This window comes from Ursus americanus, chromosome 26 (genome assembly GCF_024610735.1).
Source record: "Ursus americanus isolate L20-20 chromosome 26, mUrsAme1.1.p, whole genome shotgun sequence".
Lineage (NCBI taxonomy): Eukaryota > Metazoa > Chordata > Mammalia > Carnivora > Ursidae > Ursus > Ursus americanus.
In genome coordinates, this window is record NC_142152.1 from 32,808,345 (window position 1) to 32,825,205 (window position 16,861).

The 16,861-nt window shown below is 41.9% G+C and overlaps 1 long non-coding RNA gene across 1 annotated transcript; it reads right to left on the reverse strand.

Annotated features, from left to right (window-relative positions):
• Window positions 1-679: 679 nt before the first annotated feature.
• On the reverse strand, window positions 680-16,174 carry LOC148107712 (uncharacterized). Its single transcript, XR_015721856.1, has 2 exons — window positions 3,766-16,174; window positions 680-2,337 (listed from the first exon to the last, which is right to left on the reverse strand). It is a non-coding gene; the product is annotated as an uncharacterized LOC148107712 (long non-coding RNA).
• Between the last annotated feature and the right edge of the window lie 687 nt (window positions 16,175-16,861).

Here is a 16,861-nt window from a genome sequence, read left to right on the forward strand (position 1 = left end):
AGCTGCCACTCCCATTAAGAAAGAAAAAAAAAACTTTCAATATCACCCACATGCCAATGACTTGGACTTTCATTTCAGCTGGGACCTTTCCTCTCAGTTCCAGACCTACAGATGCCTGTCTGACAGTTCTACACAGTGCACTCTAAGCCCCGCATGTCCACAAACACCTGCAATTTTGCCCCCCAACCAGGCTCTTCCTCAGTGCCCCCTACACGCATTCAGCAAAGGAGTTGGAAATCCAGGAACGAATCTCCCCTGACCATTTCCTTCTCCATGCCACGTCTGATCTATCATCGAGGCTCACTGATTTGACTTTCTATGCCCAAGGCCCTCTGCGCCTCTTCCTCTCTCACCTCCTCTATTATATACCTTCTTCACTCATACATCTACATCCGTTCTTGCTTCACCCCATTCTGCACATGGTAGCCAGGGTGATTTTTTTCAAAGTGCCAATCTGATCATGCCTTATTCCTGCTGAAATCCCCCAGTAACATTATTGACCGATGCTTTTACATTATGACCAAAATCCCTGATGTAGGCCTAACAACTCATCTCACTTCCTTTCCAGCTTCTTCTCACACCACACTTCCCCACTCACTCTCCACACCACACAGGCCATGCTTCCTCCTGCCCAAGGACCTTGGTGTGTTCTGTCTCCCTTGCCTAGAAGACTCTACTCTTCTATTCTTTTTTTTTTTTTTTTAAGATTTTATTTATTTGACAGAGAGACAGCCAGCGAGAGAGGGAACACAAGCAGGGGGAGTGGGAGAGGAAGAAGCAGGCTCCCAGCAGAGAAGCCCGATGTGGGACTCGATCCCGAAACGCTAGGATCACGCCCTGAGCTGAAGGCAGACGCTTAACGACTGCGCCACCCAGGCGCCCCTACTCTTCTATTCTTTATTCTGTTATGGGTTGAATTGTGGCCCCCAGAAAGATATGCTAAAGTCTCAACCCCCAGTACCCCAGAATGTGACCTCATTGAAGACAGGGTCTCTGCAGAAGTAATCACGTTACAAAGAGGTCATTAGAGTGGGTCCCAACCCAAAATGACTAACATTCTTACTCCAAAGGAGCAGTTTGGACACAGAGACAGACATAGACAGAGCGAAGATTATGTGAAGGCACAAAGGGAGAAGACAACCTTGAGTGGCACGTCTACAAGCCAAGGGACACTGAGGATGGCCAGCAAATACCAGAAGCGAGAAGAGGCAAGGAAGGATTCTCCCCTAGAACCACTGGGGGCATGGGCCTTCTGACATCTTGATTTTAGACTTCTAGTCTCCAGAACTGTGAAACAATAAATGTGTGATGTTTTCAGCAATCCAAGGTTTGGTATATTATGGCTATCCTGGGCAACCAATATATCCTGTCATTCCTTTTGTCTCATTAACCCCCACTCAGCCAAACTCTCTCAGGGAGGGTGTCCTGGACCTTCTGGCTCAGTCGAATCCCCTACTGTATACACACAGCACTCTGTTCCCCGCCACCTTTGTAGCATTTACCATAGTTATAACTTGACATTTATCTATGCAATTACGTGATTGTCCCACCCTCTCAGTAGACTCTAAAGTCCCTTACGGTAGGGACTGTGCCTTCTTTAGCTCACTGTGGTATGCCCTGGGCCTAGCCTACACACAGTGGTGCTCCACAGGTATTTGCTATATTGAGTAAACAGAGCAAATATATTGAATAAATGAATGACAGAAAGAGGTATGGGGGCATGCTGGAGATGAGACTAGAGGTTGTTAAGACCTTAAGAGAAGGCAGGCTGGGAGACAGCTTACTGTGACACAGTTTCCACAGGGGCCCCCAAATATGTCTGCTGCCTGCTGATGCTATCATTGCACAAGAAGAAAGGTTTGAAATACATATATCCCTGAGAGATCAGACATTAACTTAAATTTGCATTAGCATATTAATAACACATCCTTTCCAGAAAGCAAGCTGGAGGAGAGGGTGTGTTAAGAATACTAAATCAAGACTCTGAACGTCTAAAGATGAAAGCTGTCACTGGGTGACCGGGGAGGAAAAAATATGGGAACCAGGGTGAATGGTATAAAAAATAACCTTTCTTACATCATAGTTTGGCTGAGGGTCACCTTCCACTGGTCAGAAACAATCCACCAGATCACAACTTACCTAGGGTCAACACGACCCCTTCCTGACGGTCTAACATGCTTCATGGACCCTTGGCAGGCACTGGCAGCCAGGGAAACAACGGCAGCCATGGAAACAATGATTTCCTCTTCAACTGGATGGATGCTGGGGGACAGTGGGAGGCTGTGCAGGTGGCACTCCCCCCCCCCAAAAAAGCGTTCTGATCACAAGGTTTTTCTTCTGGAATGAAAATGGGAAAATCTTCACCACTGATCATCATCTAGATCCTACAGGGTACTGGTCACCACACATGGCCAGTTATCACAGGACAGTCATTTTTGGGGGAAGGTCAAACTCCAAAACCCAATAATGACAGGAAATGATCCTCGCATTCTATTTAAAAGGCCTTGAAGATCAGCAGAAACAGAAGAGAAACCTGAAATGGATAACTGCTTTTATAAAGCATTTACAGAGCTACAGGAGCTCATTTTTTCCCCTCTACCGTCAACATGCCTTTAATGACAATGAAAAGGAATTTTTCCTCTATTGCCCCAACTCAGGATATATTTCCAGAATAATGATTAAACATCCCCAAAATGCCTCCCATTCTGAAACTGTTAAGGTAAATTCCATAAAGTATTAGTCTGAAGTTTACTAAACCCTTAGACTTTCAGAGTTAGAAGGAATCTCTGAGAAAATCTGGCCCAACCCCCCTCCAGGGAAAAAATACATTCTACAATATCTCCAACAATGACCCCCAATTTATGCTTGAGTTTTCATAGAAACAATGATCTAGCTTACTTCCTTTCTAGCCAACTTACTCCATTATTAAGCAATACTACTTAAGCTTTTCAAATATATCTTATGACATGGAACTCTATAAAACCAGTTGGCTCAATTTAAATTTTACACTGGTATTTTATTCTTCCAAAAAATAATTGCCCAAAGAAAAACATTTTAATTGCATATTTAAGTGAAAGGCTTGGCAATAATTTTATTTTTAGATTTATGGCCACCGGAATATACCTGTGGCAGGACTGAAAGTAAACTAAACTTTGAAATTTAACAGGTAACCCATACACCTATGTTTCAACACGTGAATTAAACACTCCTTCCCAAAACTAGGTTTTAGCATTAGAATTATCTCAATTTTTACCTTTTTTAGTGAAACTTAAACCTCACAAAACACTTATTTGTGAAGTATCTTTCCTACAGTGGTTTATTTTTGTGAATTATTTTATTTCTAGAAAACATATTGTTGGCACTTGGTATGGTCGTTTGATTTTATAATTTGACAGCACATTTAAGAGTAAAAGCAAATATAGATGATTTAGAAATTCTGAAACATCAATTGAGCAATTGGAAGTAAAACCAAACTCTTTCTCAAATACGTTTTAAGTAAACCATTAGAGTCAGACTACAAAAGAATTACTTTTAACTTTAAGCAGGGTTTTAAAATATTCTAAATATTTGTAAAAATCTTAAAATATATAACCAAAATAAACAAGAAAATATGCATGTCACAGACTTTGATTGGGCTGAATGTGGACATAACGTTTTGCATTGTTTCTTCAAAGTCAGTAGGGCTTAGTCAAAACAAGAAGAGAGAAAATACAAAGAAAGAGGATCTGATAATTAAATCACAAGATGATTAGAAAAAGCATTCACCTTTCAGGAGGCAGCAGGAAGAACGTAATCTCAGCCAACGTCTCTAGTTGCTAAAATGGTTTGGAGAGAACTCTGCTATAGTTCCCCATGACTGATACTGGCTGTTGACGTTGGATTCAGATACAAGGATCCATACTGATGAAATTAGTTGCAGCAAGTAAGCACTTGTACTGTCAGCCATGTCCAAGCACTGCCTTCTCCTGCACTATAATAATCGCATTTCAACTTGAAAGGGATTAAAACCTCCACAAATACTGAAGCATACTGAAAATAAATTGAAAACCAGTGGGAAGTAGAACGCAGTTTAAAAAGCTTCATGAAATCAGCAACCTTAAACAGAAGATTTACTGGTTTTGCCCCAGAGAAAATTTCAGAATGCCCGTTAAAAGCAACCTTTAGGATAGTTCAGTGTCTCAAATTATATTATTGGGAAGGGAGGCTGAATAATTTTATTTGGATCTGTTTTGGACAAAACAAAGTGTAACTAGAGACAAATCCCATCATTTACTAGGGATGCAGTCTTTTATCCTTGCTCTTTTATTTGCGATATTTTAAAGTTACATTTTCTAAGGAGTTGAAAATATTTGCTACTGTCTAACTCCCCCATGTTCACTATGAACAAAAGTTCTGTGCTGTGAATTTTGTATGTGACAGAAGATAAATGCTGAGGTGCAGCAGCAGGGGATGGAAGGAGTAAATTCCACAAATGCTCATCCTAGTTGCAATGGAAAACTATCTATTCTCATCATTTCTCAGCCATACGAAAGAGAAAAGGACGACTGTTACATTTCACCATTTTGGATAATCACAGCTTTCATAAAATATGCACGCCAGCACTTCTGCACCACCATTTCAAAGAACATTCTTTTGTTCCAAACAATTTCAAAAGCAAAATAACTAGCAATAACCATTTAGAAAATGAAATGTGGCCCGGAAAATAATTATTGGGATCAATAAACAATTAAAATTGGAGGTAGGGGCTTTCTTAGATTTACTTCAATTCATTACGAGACAGTTAAAACTAAGAATTATCAAAGAAAATACATTTTAAAATACTGTATGGACTCCTTTGGCAATAAGCTACATACATGTGAGCAGGGATTCTCTTGATGTGTGCAGAAATCATCTCCTGACATACTTCCCTGTATTTCGGTGGTACCATTTAGGATCCATAAGATGGCAGGCCTAGATTTCACAGTGATATTCTTTTCCTCCCCCACCTCCCCCCATGAAATTCTTAAAAGCATAAATATACTCATTGTCTTGAATAGATATTGTGTATTATCAGCAGCAGGTGGCCAGTAATAATATTAAGAGCACCGACCAGATTAAATTTGTAAATTATGAAACATGGGGACTCTTTAACAAGCTAATGTATTTTCCTAGCTCATAATGAATCACAAAGTATTACAGCCAAAAGGAAACTTATGGCCGCTTATTCTGGTATTGCCTTTCTCCGGAAAGGAAACCAGAGTCCAGATTTCAGCGCTTCACCCAAGGCCACAAGGCGAAGGGAGTAGCAGAGAGAGAACCAGCATCCTGGTTTCCTTCCTTCTAAATCTGCACCAGTGCTCTTGCCCACTGTATCTCTCCAGCTCCTCATGGTGGCATCCAAGTCCACATGACTACTCTGCACAGAGCCCCACTTTGCACTTCTCCACAGACTGCCTTTCACCTGTCAGGGCTTCGCTCATGAGTTACCCCGAGCCTGGAATTCCGCAACTCTCTTCACAGTTCTGTCCACATGTTTCTCAAACTGGGGTGTGGTGAGCTACAGCGGTATTTGAAGCTACAGGAAGAATAAGTCCTCCTAGATGATTGGAGGTGGGAGGGGATGACAACAAGTTTTTAATTAAAAGAAACATAAAATGTGTATGAACTTTAAACACAAAATACACGAAGTTTCAAAGAGGTGTGTCACTTTGGGTAGACTCGCTTAGGCTATCTACCCTCAAGCCCACCGCAGGAGACACCCTTGGTCCCCTATCCTGCTGGGACACTTTGGTGGAAAGCTCAGAATGGTACCTGGTTAAAAGGCTCCTCTCCATCGGAGCCCACCTTGTCTACTGTGAAGCACATAAATAAGGTCACGTTACACGTGTGTCCTACACAAATTGTCACACTGCTGTCTAAACCCTGTGTACATGGTCCTGAGATAAATTTAGATTCTATATATGGCAAGCATGACATTATAAACATTATAATATAAATCAAATATCAACTATTACACAGCTATTGTATAGAATAACAGAGATCACCAGCAGGCAGAATTCTATGGGCAAACCAAACACAGTAGATGGAATTAATAAAAATAAACCAATGCACTACTTTCAGGGTTTTATAATGACTTTTTCCATTAAGCATATATGATATAGACAAAAGTACAGAGATCCAGGAAGCAAGAGAGCTGGAGGGCTTCTGATGAATTATCTAACCTGTCTTCGCCTGTTTTCTATTTTCTCGTAACAGTGGATTGTGTTACTTTGGGGGTGGAAATGTCTAGAATTCTAAATTCCTTTTTCTCATCCTTTGCTCTACCATTTCTTTGGGTATTATTTTTTAATGAATGTAAGATAAGATAATCAGCACCTAAACCTTTTCCTGGAGGTCTTGACAGTGATTAATTCAGTTACTTGAAATATACTTAACTTAAAAATTCTCAGCATATCAATTGGTTAGAAATCAGTAAGTTAGTCAATACTGTGAAAAACAAAGCCAAAATGAAGAAGGATTCCACATTAAATGAGATCAGAGACGTGACACCTGAATGCAATGCATGATCTGGGATTTTCTTTTGCTATAAAGAACAGTATTAGGACAACACATTTTGACTACAGATTAGACAATAATAACGGTATTACCTCCTTTTCCTGATTTTGATAATTGTACTAATAGTTATGTGAGAGAATGACCTTATTTCTGAGTTATGCACTGAACTACTTAGGGACAAAGGGGCATGACATCCGCCATAAGAGAGAGCAAGCACAAGAGAACACGTGCAAATGTGCCCATGTGGTAAATGTTAACAGTTGGGAAATACAGAGGAAGGGTACAGGAGAATCCTTTATACTACTCTTGTAACTTTTTTTTTTTTTTTTTTTTGAAAGAGAAAGTGAGCATGAGCTGGGGAGGGAGAGGGAAAAGGGAGATGCAGACTCCTGGCTGAGCAGGGAGCCCGATGCAGGGCTCAATCCCAGGACCCTGGGATCATGACCTGAGCTGAAGGCAGATGCTTAACAGACTGAGCCACCATTCTTGTAACTTTTCTGTAACTCTGAAATTATGTCAAAAAATAAAAAATTAAAAGAAAGAAACAAGGAAGACAGTTTGTTTGAATGGCTGCAGATAGAACTGCAATGGAACTGCAATGGTACAAAGATTAAGGGGAAGGGAAAACTGTCCTGGAAAGGAACCCTCTTCATTTACATTTCTTTGGAATTCAAGTTTATGCTACTAGACATGAAATGCTATACTGTGTATCATATGAAAGCATGCTCCTAGTCAACATTGGTGTAAGAATTCTTATTTGAGAAGATAAATGTTGCTATAATGCCATTGTGTTCGTTTCTTTATTTTTATGTTCTGCTTTGGTAAATCTTTACCTATAACCAGTGTTACAACTTAAAATCTCTTCACTGACAACTCACAGGAAGAGTTGCACTCAGCATCTATGAAAAACATACCCCAGTTGATGAAAGACAGTGTTGAGACTGTGAAATAGAAAACACATAAGACAAATAGAAAAGCTATTTAAAGCAAATTTCAAAAAAAAAAAAATGTTTCAAAAATCATTTTACAAGAGGGAAGGCAAGGCAACCCAAGACACTAGAAAATGAACTCTAGTATCTGCCTTTCCCGTGTGTGTAGTAGACTGTGCTGATGTCCCCAGGATTTCGCACATAGAAGTAACCTTGCTTACTATTTTCTGATGATATTCAAAGGGCCTGTAATAAATGATCTTCCACATGACTATTATTAAATGTATTTGTTTTTTAATTGCTTCCTAAATGTGCAATTCTTTGTCTTAAAGGAATCTTTAACACATTACAATTTAAAAAATAGATTTATTCATTTTAGAGAGAGAGCACACGTTAAAGGGGTGAGGAGCAGAGGGAGAGGGAGAGAAAGGGAGAGAAGCAGACTCCCCACTTAGCGCGGAGCCCAACATGGGGGCTCAATCCCACAACCCTGAGATCATGACCTGAGCCGAAATCAAGAATCTGACACTTAACCGACTGAGCCACCCAGGTATCCCATAAATTCTTAATAATTACATAGATTTGCCTTCTGTAAATCCTTGTTTCCGATTTATACATCTCAAAGTTAAAATACTCCTGAATTGAGAGTGCGGTTTGGGCTAGTGGGGAGGCGGGAGGGTGACATTTGGAAGTACACAAGTATTTCCCACAGTATTGGTAATTTTCTAGTTATTTGAATAGGTGGTAGATTCACCAGGGCTTATTAGGCTTATTAATTTACATTTACTATATATATTATTATGATTGTGTGAAATATTTCTGTGTTTTAAAAGAACATAATATAATATTTTCCTTTTTAAAAGCTACATCACGGGGCGCCTGGGTGGCACAGTCGTTAAGCGTCTGCCTTCGGCTCAGGGCGTGATCCCAGCATTCTGGAAGTGAGCCCCACATCAGGCTCCTCTGCTAAGAGCCTGCTTCTTCCTCTCCCACTCCCCCTGCTTGTGTTCACTCTCTCGCTGGCTGTCTCTCTGTCAAATAAATAAATAAAATCTTTTAAAATTTTTTAAAAATTAAAAAAAGCTACATCACAAAATAGAAGCTTTCCTTTTATTTGACTCTCTCTCTCCATTTTAATAGCTGTTGATTCAGATGTTCAACATATATTTATTTAGCAACTATCACATGCCAGACATGGTTGTGTATTGAGGGTGCAAGCCAATATAAACATCACAAAAACCAACATAAATAAAAACATGGTCCTTGCCTGCAGACAGGTGATAGTCTAGTTGTGAGCACCTGAAGGGCAGAGCTATGTGTAATTCTTCGCAAGCTTGGTACCTCCCACTGCCCCTTACCCATGTAAGAACCTCAATAATGTTCATTGATGATACTGATGCTGTTGGTACCATTTACAGATCTTTTCAGAGACAGATTTTTAAGATTTTATTTTATTATTTATAAAGATTTATTTATTCAGTAGAGAGAGCAGGGGGAGGGGCAGAGACAGGAGAAGAAAAGAAGCAGTCTCTGGGCTGAGCATGGAGCCTGAAGCATGGCTTGATCCCAGGATCCTGAGGTGATGACCTGAGGGCCCTGAGATCACGACCTGAGCTGAAATCAAGAACCGGACGCTCAACCGACAGAGCCACTCAGGCACCCCTTAAAGATTTTACTTTTGAGGAATCTCTATACCCAACATGGGGCTTGAACTCACAACCCTAAGATCAAGAGTCACGAGCTCTTCCGACTGAGCCAGCCAGGTACTGAGGTAGAAGATTCTTTGTGCTGTATTATCATCTTGCCACTTAAAATAGACTTCACTGGGTCCTGGGATCCAGTCCCACATCAGGCTCCTTGCCCAGCGGGGAGCCTGCTTCTCTGTCTCCCTCTGCCTGCCGTTCCCCCTGCTGTGCTCTCTCTCTTGCTCCGTCTGTCAAATAAATGAAATCTTTAAAAAAACCAAACAGTTCAAGTATTAGAATAGCTCCCTTGGAGCTACATCATTGAGCAACTGCATATGAATGCTTACATATGTAGTTACCTACACACACTGATCATGTGATCATACAATGGTAAACCCTAAACACATCACACTGAAGAGGGTTTCTGGATTTTTTTTAAATGTTTTTTGTTTTGGTTTGATTGAGTCGGAAAGTCTACACTCTATGGCAGAGGTTTCAGAATTATTTTATGTATTACGCTTTTCTGAGAGGTTTCTATGGCTTTTATTAGACTCTCGAAGGTGCTGGTGACCCAAATAAGACTATGAACCATGACCTCAGAAGAGAGTAATCAGCACTCACATTCAAAGGTACCTGACATGCAGAATGAAATCAATACACATGGCTGAATGAATCTTAAATGAATAACCTTTTTCCAGAGTATCCTTGAACTTTTTAATGCAATCATCAAGTGTTGGGTAGAAAAGATAAATCAGGGGGAAAAAAAAGAGAAAAATGACAAATCAAGACTGAGTGACTACTAAACGCAGGACAATGGTATAGGTGATGGGAGGTCTTTTTCAAAAAAGGTAATTTGTTTTTAAGGAAACTATGATCTAATCAGAATGACAAAACATAGACAAAATGCTGTGAGACTATTGGCAAAGGGGGAAAGGTAGTCAAGGTATTATAAACATACACTAGAACTTTTGAAGGTGAGCCTTTCCTAGGTCTCAAGATTTCTGACACATACAGGCTTTAATTTTTCCATCTACAATCAGAAAAAGATGGAAAGCATAAAGGGTAGGGAGAGGGGGAATGAAGGGATCAGAACAAATGAGACTTCCCCCTCCCTGCTCCTCTTTTCATAATCTTCAGTGATTGGGGCATCAAGCACTCCAGCGGCTCCTCAAGGGCAGTCACTAGCTCTTTCTCCTTACCACTTTTTTACTTAGGGAGGCAAAGTGGGTGGGGGTCGCAGACTTGACCAAGAGCACAGGGAAACCATTCTTCCAGTGCCCTAAACCCATTACACATCTTTAAACAGAGGCTAGCCCAAGAAATCTTTCACCCAAGGAAATACTTCAAAAAGTTCTAGTTCACATTCAGGAGACATCCCCAATAGGTCTATTTGGTAGCATAATTTGGTATACCGCTAAGCCAGCACTGTTGCTCCTTTCTTCTGTGAGCTTTCTGAGGAGTCCAAGTAGAAGAGGCCAAGGCCAACTAGCATCTAAACCCTTTCCCCATTTTGGTATATGAGTTTTTATAAACTGAGGCAAAGCTGTAGCAACTGTATTTTGCTTACGGATGTCTTATTTCTTCACTGTAAGAGAGTATGTAGGAGATACACAGTAAGATCAATATTTAAGAAGATAATCCAGGAATTTAGCCCAACTATGGTGATATTTGTTGCCTTTTCATTTTTCACCTGAAACATAAAGTACAAAAATACTACTACTTATAAAGAGCATCATTTCTTGGATCTTCTCTAATTCCACTGCTAACATTTTCAGATTACAGCTAACTCGTGGACCAGCTGCTGCAGACAGGAACGGTTCAACTTCCAGCTCTGTCACAATGGGTGAACCTGGACAAGTTATTTATTCTTTCTAAGCTTAGATTTCCTTATTTGTGAAAAATACAACTTTTGTGAGCAATAAACAAGATACTACAAATAAAGATATTGCATAGCATTTTTGTAAGTGCTCAATAAATATCTGCCATTATTCTCATTGTTATTGCCTTCATCAGTCTCCCTGTTTACAGTCTCTCTCTATAAAATTCACCTCCCACTATGGTGCCACATAATTATTTTTGAATCACCTTTGATTTTGTCAGTCTCTTGTCAAAACCCTTCAATGGATTCCATGCATACAGGATAGTCTTATCTTCTTACCTGAGCGTATTGCTATTCTCTGTCTACTCTTAACCAATGTGACACCAGCCTGATCTCTCAAGAGGCCCCTTAATAACAGATTAAACTTCTCCTTCCCCAACACATGCTGTTCTTTCCAGCATCCTTGCTTTGTTCCTCGTATTCCCTCCACATGGAATGCCTTCCCTACGTACATCCATATAGGTCACGAACTTCCAAGCTAGCTTGGAGGCCACATCCTTCACAAAGTTTTTTCTGATTCATCTAGTAAAATGAGTTTTCCCTCTGCACTTCTGAAATCCTAGGTTGTTTTCTTCTACCTTGAAAAAGCATTTCTTAGGTTTATATTATCTCCCAACCTGAAATGTTTAGTCCTTTAAAAACCAATGGACAAATAAACTGTTGGGACTACATCAAAACAAAAAGCTCCTGCACAGCAAAAGGAACAACCAACAAAACTAAAAGACAGCCTACTGAATGGGAGAAGACTTATGCAAATGACATATCTGATAAAGGGTTAGTATCCAAAATATATAAATAATTTATACAACTTAACACCAAAAAACCTAAAAAATCCAATTTAAAAAATGGGCAGGAGACATGGACATTTCTCCAAAGAAGACACACAGACGGCCAACAGACACTCAACATCATTCATCATCAGGGAAATGCAAATCAAAACCACAATGAGATAGCACCTCATATCTGTCAGAATGGCTAAAATAAAAAAACACAAGTAACAAGTGTTGGCACGGATGTGGAGAAAAAGGAACCCTGGTGCACTGTTGCTGGGAAGCAAACTGGTGCAGCCACTGTGGAAGACAGTATGGAGTCTCCTTAAAGAATTAAAACTAGAACTACCCTATGATCCAGTAATCGCACGACTGGATATTTACCCAAAGAATATGAAAACACTAATTCAAAAGGATACATGCACCCCTATGTTTATTGCAGCGTTATTTACAATAGCCAAACTATGTAAGCAGCCCAAGTGTCCATCGATTGATGAATGGATGAAGAAGATGTGGTACATATATATGCAATGGAATGTTAGCCATAAAATAGAGTAAAATCTTGCCTTTTGCAATGACATGGATGGATCTAGAGAGTGTAATGCTATGTAAAATAAGCCAGTCAGAGAAAGACAAACACCATATGATCTCGCTCGCATGTGAAATTTAAGAAACAAAACAAATGAACAAAGGGAAAAGAAAAAGAGACAAACCAAAAAACTGACTCTCAACTAGGGAGAACAAACAGATGGTTACCAAAGGGGAGGTGGGCAGGGGGATCGGTGAAATAGATGAAGGGGATTAAGAATACACTTACTTGAGGAGCACTGAGTAATATATAGAATTACTGAATCACTATATTGTACACCTGAAGCTAATATCACACTGTACGTTAACTGCATTGGAATTTTAAAAAGAAGAAGAAATACAATTGTCTAAGGAAGATCGGTTTATAGAGGCAAGTTTCAGAAAGAAATATTTAATGCCACACAGAATGGACTACTGGAGGACAGTCTAAGAGGATGCTGGTAGTCCTTGAAGGTCAGTTTTAGAAGGTGGGAGAAGAAATAAAATGAAAAAGCAGCAGTGAAATCTGTGATTTGGGGATGGTTTTAGGAAGCCCACCATAATCTCCACCAAGTCCCCTAAATCTAACCAAAATTAACATTTAAATAAATCTGTTCTGCAAATGAAAAAAAACAAAACAAAACCAAGGTACAAATCGGTTCCGCTTCATATCCCCCTTGTCCCTAGTACAGGGCCACATTGACAACAGGTACTTGGTAAGTATTTACGGGATGAATAATCAAATTCTCAATAAAAGTAGCATGTGGTAACAGAAGAGGGTGAAATAAAGTGCTAAGAGAGCTCAGGGGAGGAAGTGGTTATTTTCACTGACTCTGCATTTGAAGTAAGCCTTCTTTGTGAGGTAGAGATGATGGAAATCAGAATTCTAGGCCAAGAGAAACATGTGAATAAAGGATGGAGGGGGAAAGCACAAATACTGAATACAATTCATATGGCTCAAATCTAGGAGATGCCAACAGTAGTAGGTTATAAGGACTGAAAAGGCCAGATTACGAAGGGCCCTGAAGGAACTCCTAAGGAATCTGGACTTAATCCTTGGGGCCACAGGAAACCAAAGCAAGTTTGAGGAGGAAATTACATAGTCAAATGTGTGCTTTAGGAAAACTACTCCATCGACTGGGCAGAAGATGGAACTAAGGGTAGGAGATCAATGAAGTCGTTTGTGAGAGTTAGGGAAACAGCAACGGTGCCTTGAACTATGGTGGTGGCAGTGGGAATGTCAAGGTGAAGGAACGTAAAAGGGGACAGCGTAGAAAGAGACCTGCAATGGGGTAATGCAGGAACAGGGTTTCTCCATGGAGCCAATTCATAGGGTATGTGAACTTGGATGGAAAAGCAGAACATCTTTATTTTCACCACCCTCAAAGTGAAATGTAGCATGCCTTCGATTATGAATATAGGCAACAAACCATAGCAGCCTGTAGGCTTCACTGCACTGGCAAAGGGGTCCAGGGTATAAAAAAGAACTTAAGCACTCTAAAGTGACAAAAAGTTCAATAAAGTCTTTACCAGAGATGGAGATTTGAATCAAATAAAAACAACAACAACAAAAACACATGTGGGAACTGAGAGAAGGAAGAATAAAGATGGATGAAAGTATCAATTTGACTTTGGATGAGTTTCAGGTGTCAGCACACACTTATCTCATTTCTTGTGACCAGTGGCCTTCAGCTGCACGGAAACCTAGTCGCCTCTATACGGCAGGAATCTTCATTTCTCGTTCTGTTCCTCCTCCCATCTTGTAGCACTGAAAACAGTCCAGGGGTGACCAAATATCCTGGTTTGCCTGGGACAAGAGGGGGCTCTCTAGGACATGGGCCTTTGAGGCTAAAGCCAGGAAAGTCCTAGGCAAACTGATGAGCCAGTCACCCCAAGAGTCCTCAAATCTGGCACTGTATGCTAATAAGGCTATATTAATACTATGCCTTCAATTAAGGAAAAAAATTATGCCATTTAAGATTTTGGATCTGAGTTTCTCCATCTGTTCTTCCCACAAAGTAGAAAATCTTGAAGGAAAATCTTCCTCTCATGAGGTCAGACAGTTATGGGCATTCAATAAATGCTTTAGTTACTGAATATCATTATCAGCAGTTCTATAATTTACACAGTGCTGGCACATTCCTATCTCATGCAAAACGCACAAGGACTCTGTGAGATAGACTTGATTCTCTTCATACTACAGAAGAAACCACAGTTCTGGAAGATTTAGTCCTTTGCCATACTTCACACAGCAAGCAAAGTGGCTGCTCCTAGCACTGCAGCTGCCAAAGAACACTGAATTACTGAGTGTTCCACGGAAGCACAAGTGGCTGTTGCTATATGGAGATTATGCAAAGCTGCAATTTTCTTCCTTTTGCAATGTCCATGAACTCGGTGCTCTGGCATTATACTGATACACAGTAAAGTGGAGGTTAGTTTCAGGCAGAAGGCACCCTCTGGTAAAGTGATGGTTTACCTATGGAAAAAGGCATAAAAGCCGATAATTAAATGTTCCAAATTGGTTAAGATGAGGTAAGAGTGGCAACAGCTTGCAAATCAAAACGTATGGCCAAACGGTACCAAAACCACTCTGCTAGATGCAGCATTTAATCAGAAAATCCACACAAGGCAGTGAACACACCTGTACTAGCCGATACAAAAACTGACACGCCCATGTGTGCCTGTATAGATCAATCTGGGAATCTTAGAGATGGGAATGGAAGATTTCATACGTGGGAGAGGCCTGGCCTTGCTGGGTTCATTGGCCCCGCAATTCGCCAGCCACCTCTCCCTGTAGCCATGGCAACACCCATACCAAGGCAGCTCCAGGGTTCACCTTTGGATAGCCACACTCTACCGAATTTGCACCTGCACAGTTCAAATAAAACCAACGAAGACATCACCTCCCACTAAACGAGACAACCGTGGCTTTTTCCGTTTCCCCATCTCTAACTCATCCAGAAAACATATTCCTTCTTTTCACCCACATTCACCGAATGGGGGATGAGTCCTGAACAACGAACCCTTTTGATGCAAAGATAAGAGGGCTTTTTTTCTTATCCCTTTTTTGCGGGGGTGGACATCAGAGACGGATGAAAACCGGATGCACACACAAACACCGCAGTTGCCTAAAAAGGCAAATAAACTGATAGGATCAAAATCATTTTCAGCCAACGTCTCGTAGCATGTCTGTCAGGCAAGCTCAGTTTTGCCCCTGCAGGCCACGGTCTCTGGAGCCGATAAACTGTTTCCAAGACGGCTGTTTGATTTACAGTTCTAAAAAACAAAAACGCATTCCGTGCGGGCGGGACCGCGCACAGCGTGAACAAGAACCATGACGTATTCGGGAGAGCTTTCCAGAACTGCTTTCCAGCTCGAGCAAGATGCCCAGAAAGCAAAACTCATTTTTGCCTCTAGAAATCGAGAGGAACCGCGCACGCCAAGAGAACGCAAAGCAAGCGATTTTACTGAGGCGGCGGCGAAAACTCTCTCGCCAGACCCCCTCCTTCCTGGGTGGCCACTCTGCTCTGAGCTCCGAGCCGGGAGCACTCGAACTCTACCCCCACCCCATCCCCGGGACCGGAGCCAACATAAAACCACCCTCCGCAAAGTAAAAAGGGAAAAAGAAACCCCAAAGGCAACTTCTGTCACAGAGCCTTTCTCTACCGGCCAAAGAGAGCCGCGAAAAGCCCTCTGCGTCCAGGGCCGTCCAAGGTGCCACTAGTAAAGATGGCGGCCATAGGCGGAGCCGCTCCCTCCCGAACGCTGTCGGCTGCCCCACCAGCCACGACCATTCACGCGGAGCCCTCCACGCCCGCCGCGGCTTGACGCATTGCAGGTGCGGCGCGGCCAATCAGGCGGCTCGACTCTTTCCGGCCAACCACTGCAGGGTCGCGCTGGCCTATCAGAGCGTCCTTGTCAAACTGAACGAGGAAAGAAGACTCAGCAGCGCCAACTAAGCAACCGGCAACTGAGCGCATTTTGGGGCTTGTGTTGTCAGCCTGCCGTGTGCTCCTCCGCCGGGAGATATAGTGCCCTCGCCCGCGCCCCGCCCGCCCGCGCGCTCTTGAAAGGCTTAGGCGCGACGCTCATACCTCGCTCCCACTCGGAGAGGCTCGGCGCAAATAGCTGCTTTAAAAACAATGCTAAATGCCTTGGCCGTGGCCGGTGACCCAGCGAGGGGCGAACTTCAACCATTACCGCCCTGCCCCCCTTGCTCAGTGAGGCCGCGCGCGTTGCTGTTTATCCGGCACGTTTTGTGAACACAGTTGCAGCCGGAGAAATAAGAAAAGCTCCCCTTATCTCGAAACCCCGACTCAAACTGCCACGGAGCCGACCCTTCCTGTTTACAGCGAGGCCCGGGCGCCGAGGAGCACCCTCGTGGGCACCTTTGTTTCAGAAGGGCCCATTTCCATTTCCCTCCTGTGGTTTCCTTATCTCCCGCGGGCCGGGTTTTGAGCCCAGGCTGAGCCAAAGGGGGCCGCCGGGGACATGGCC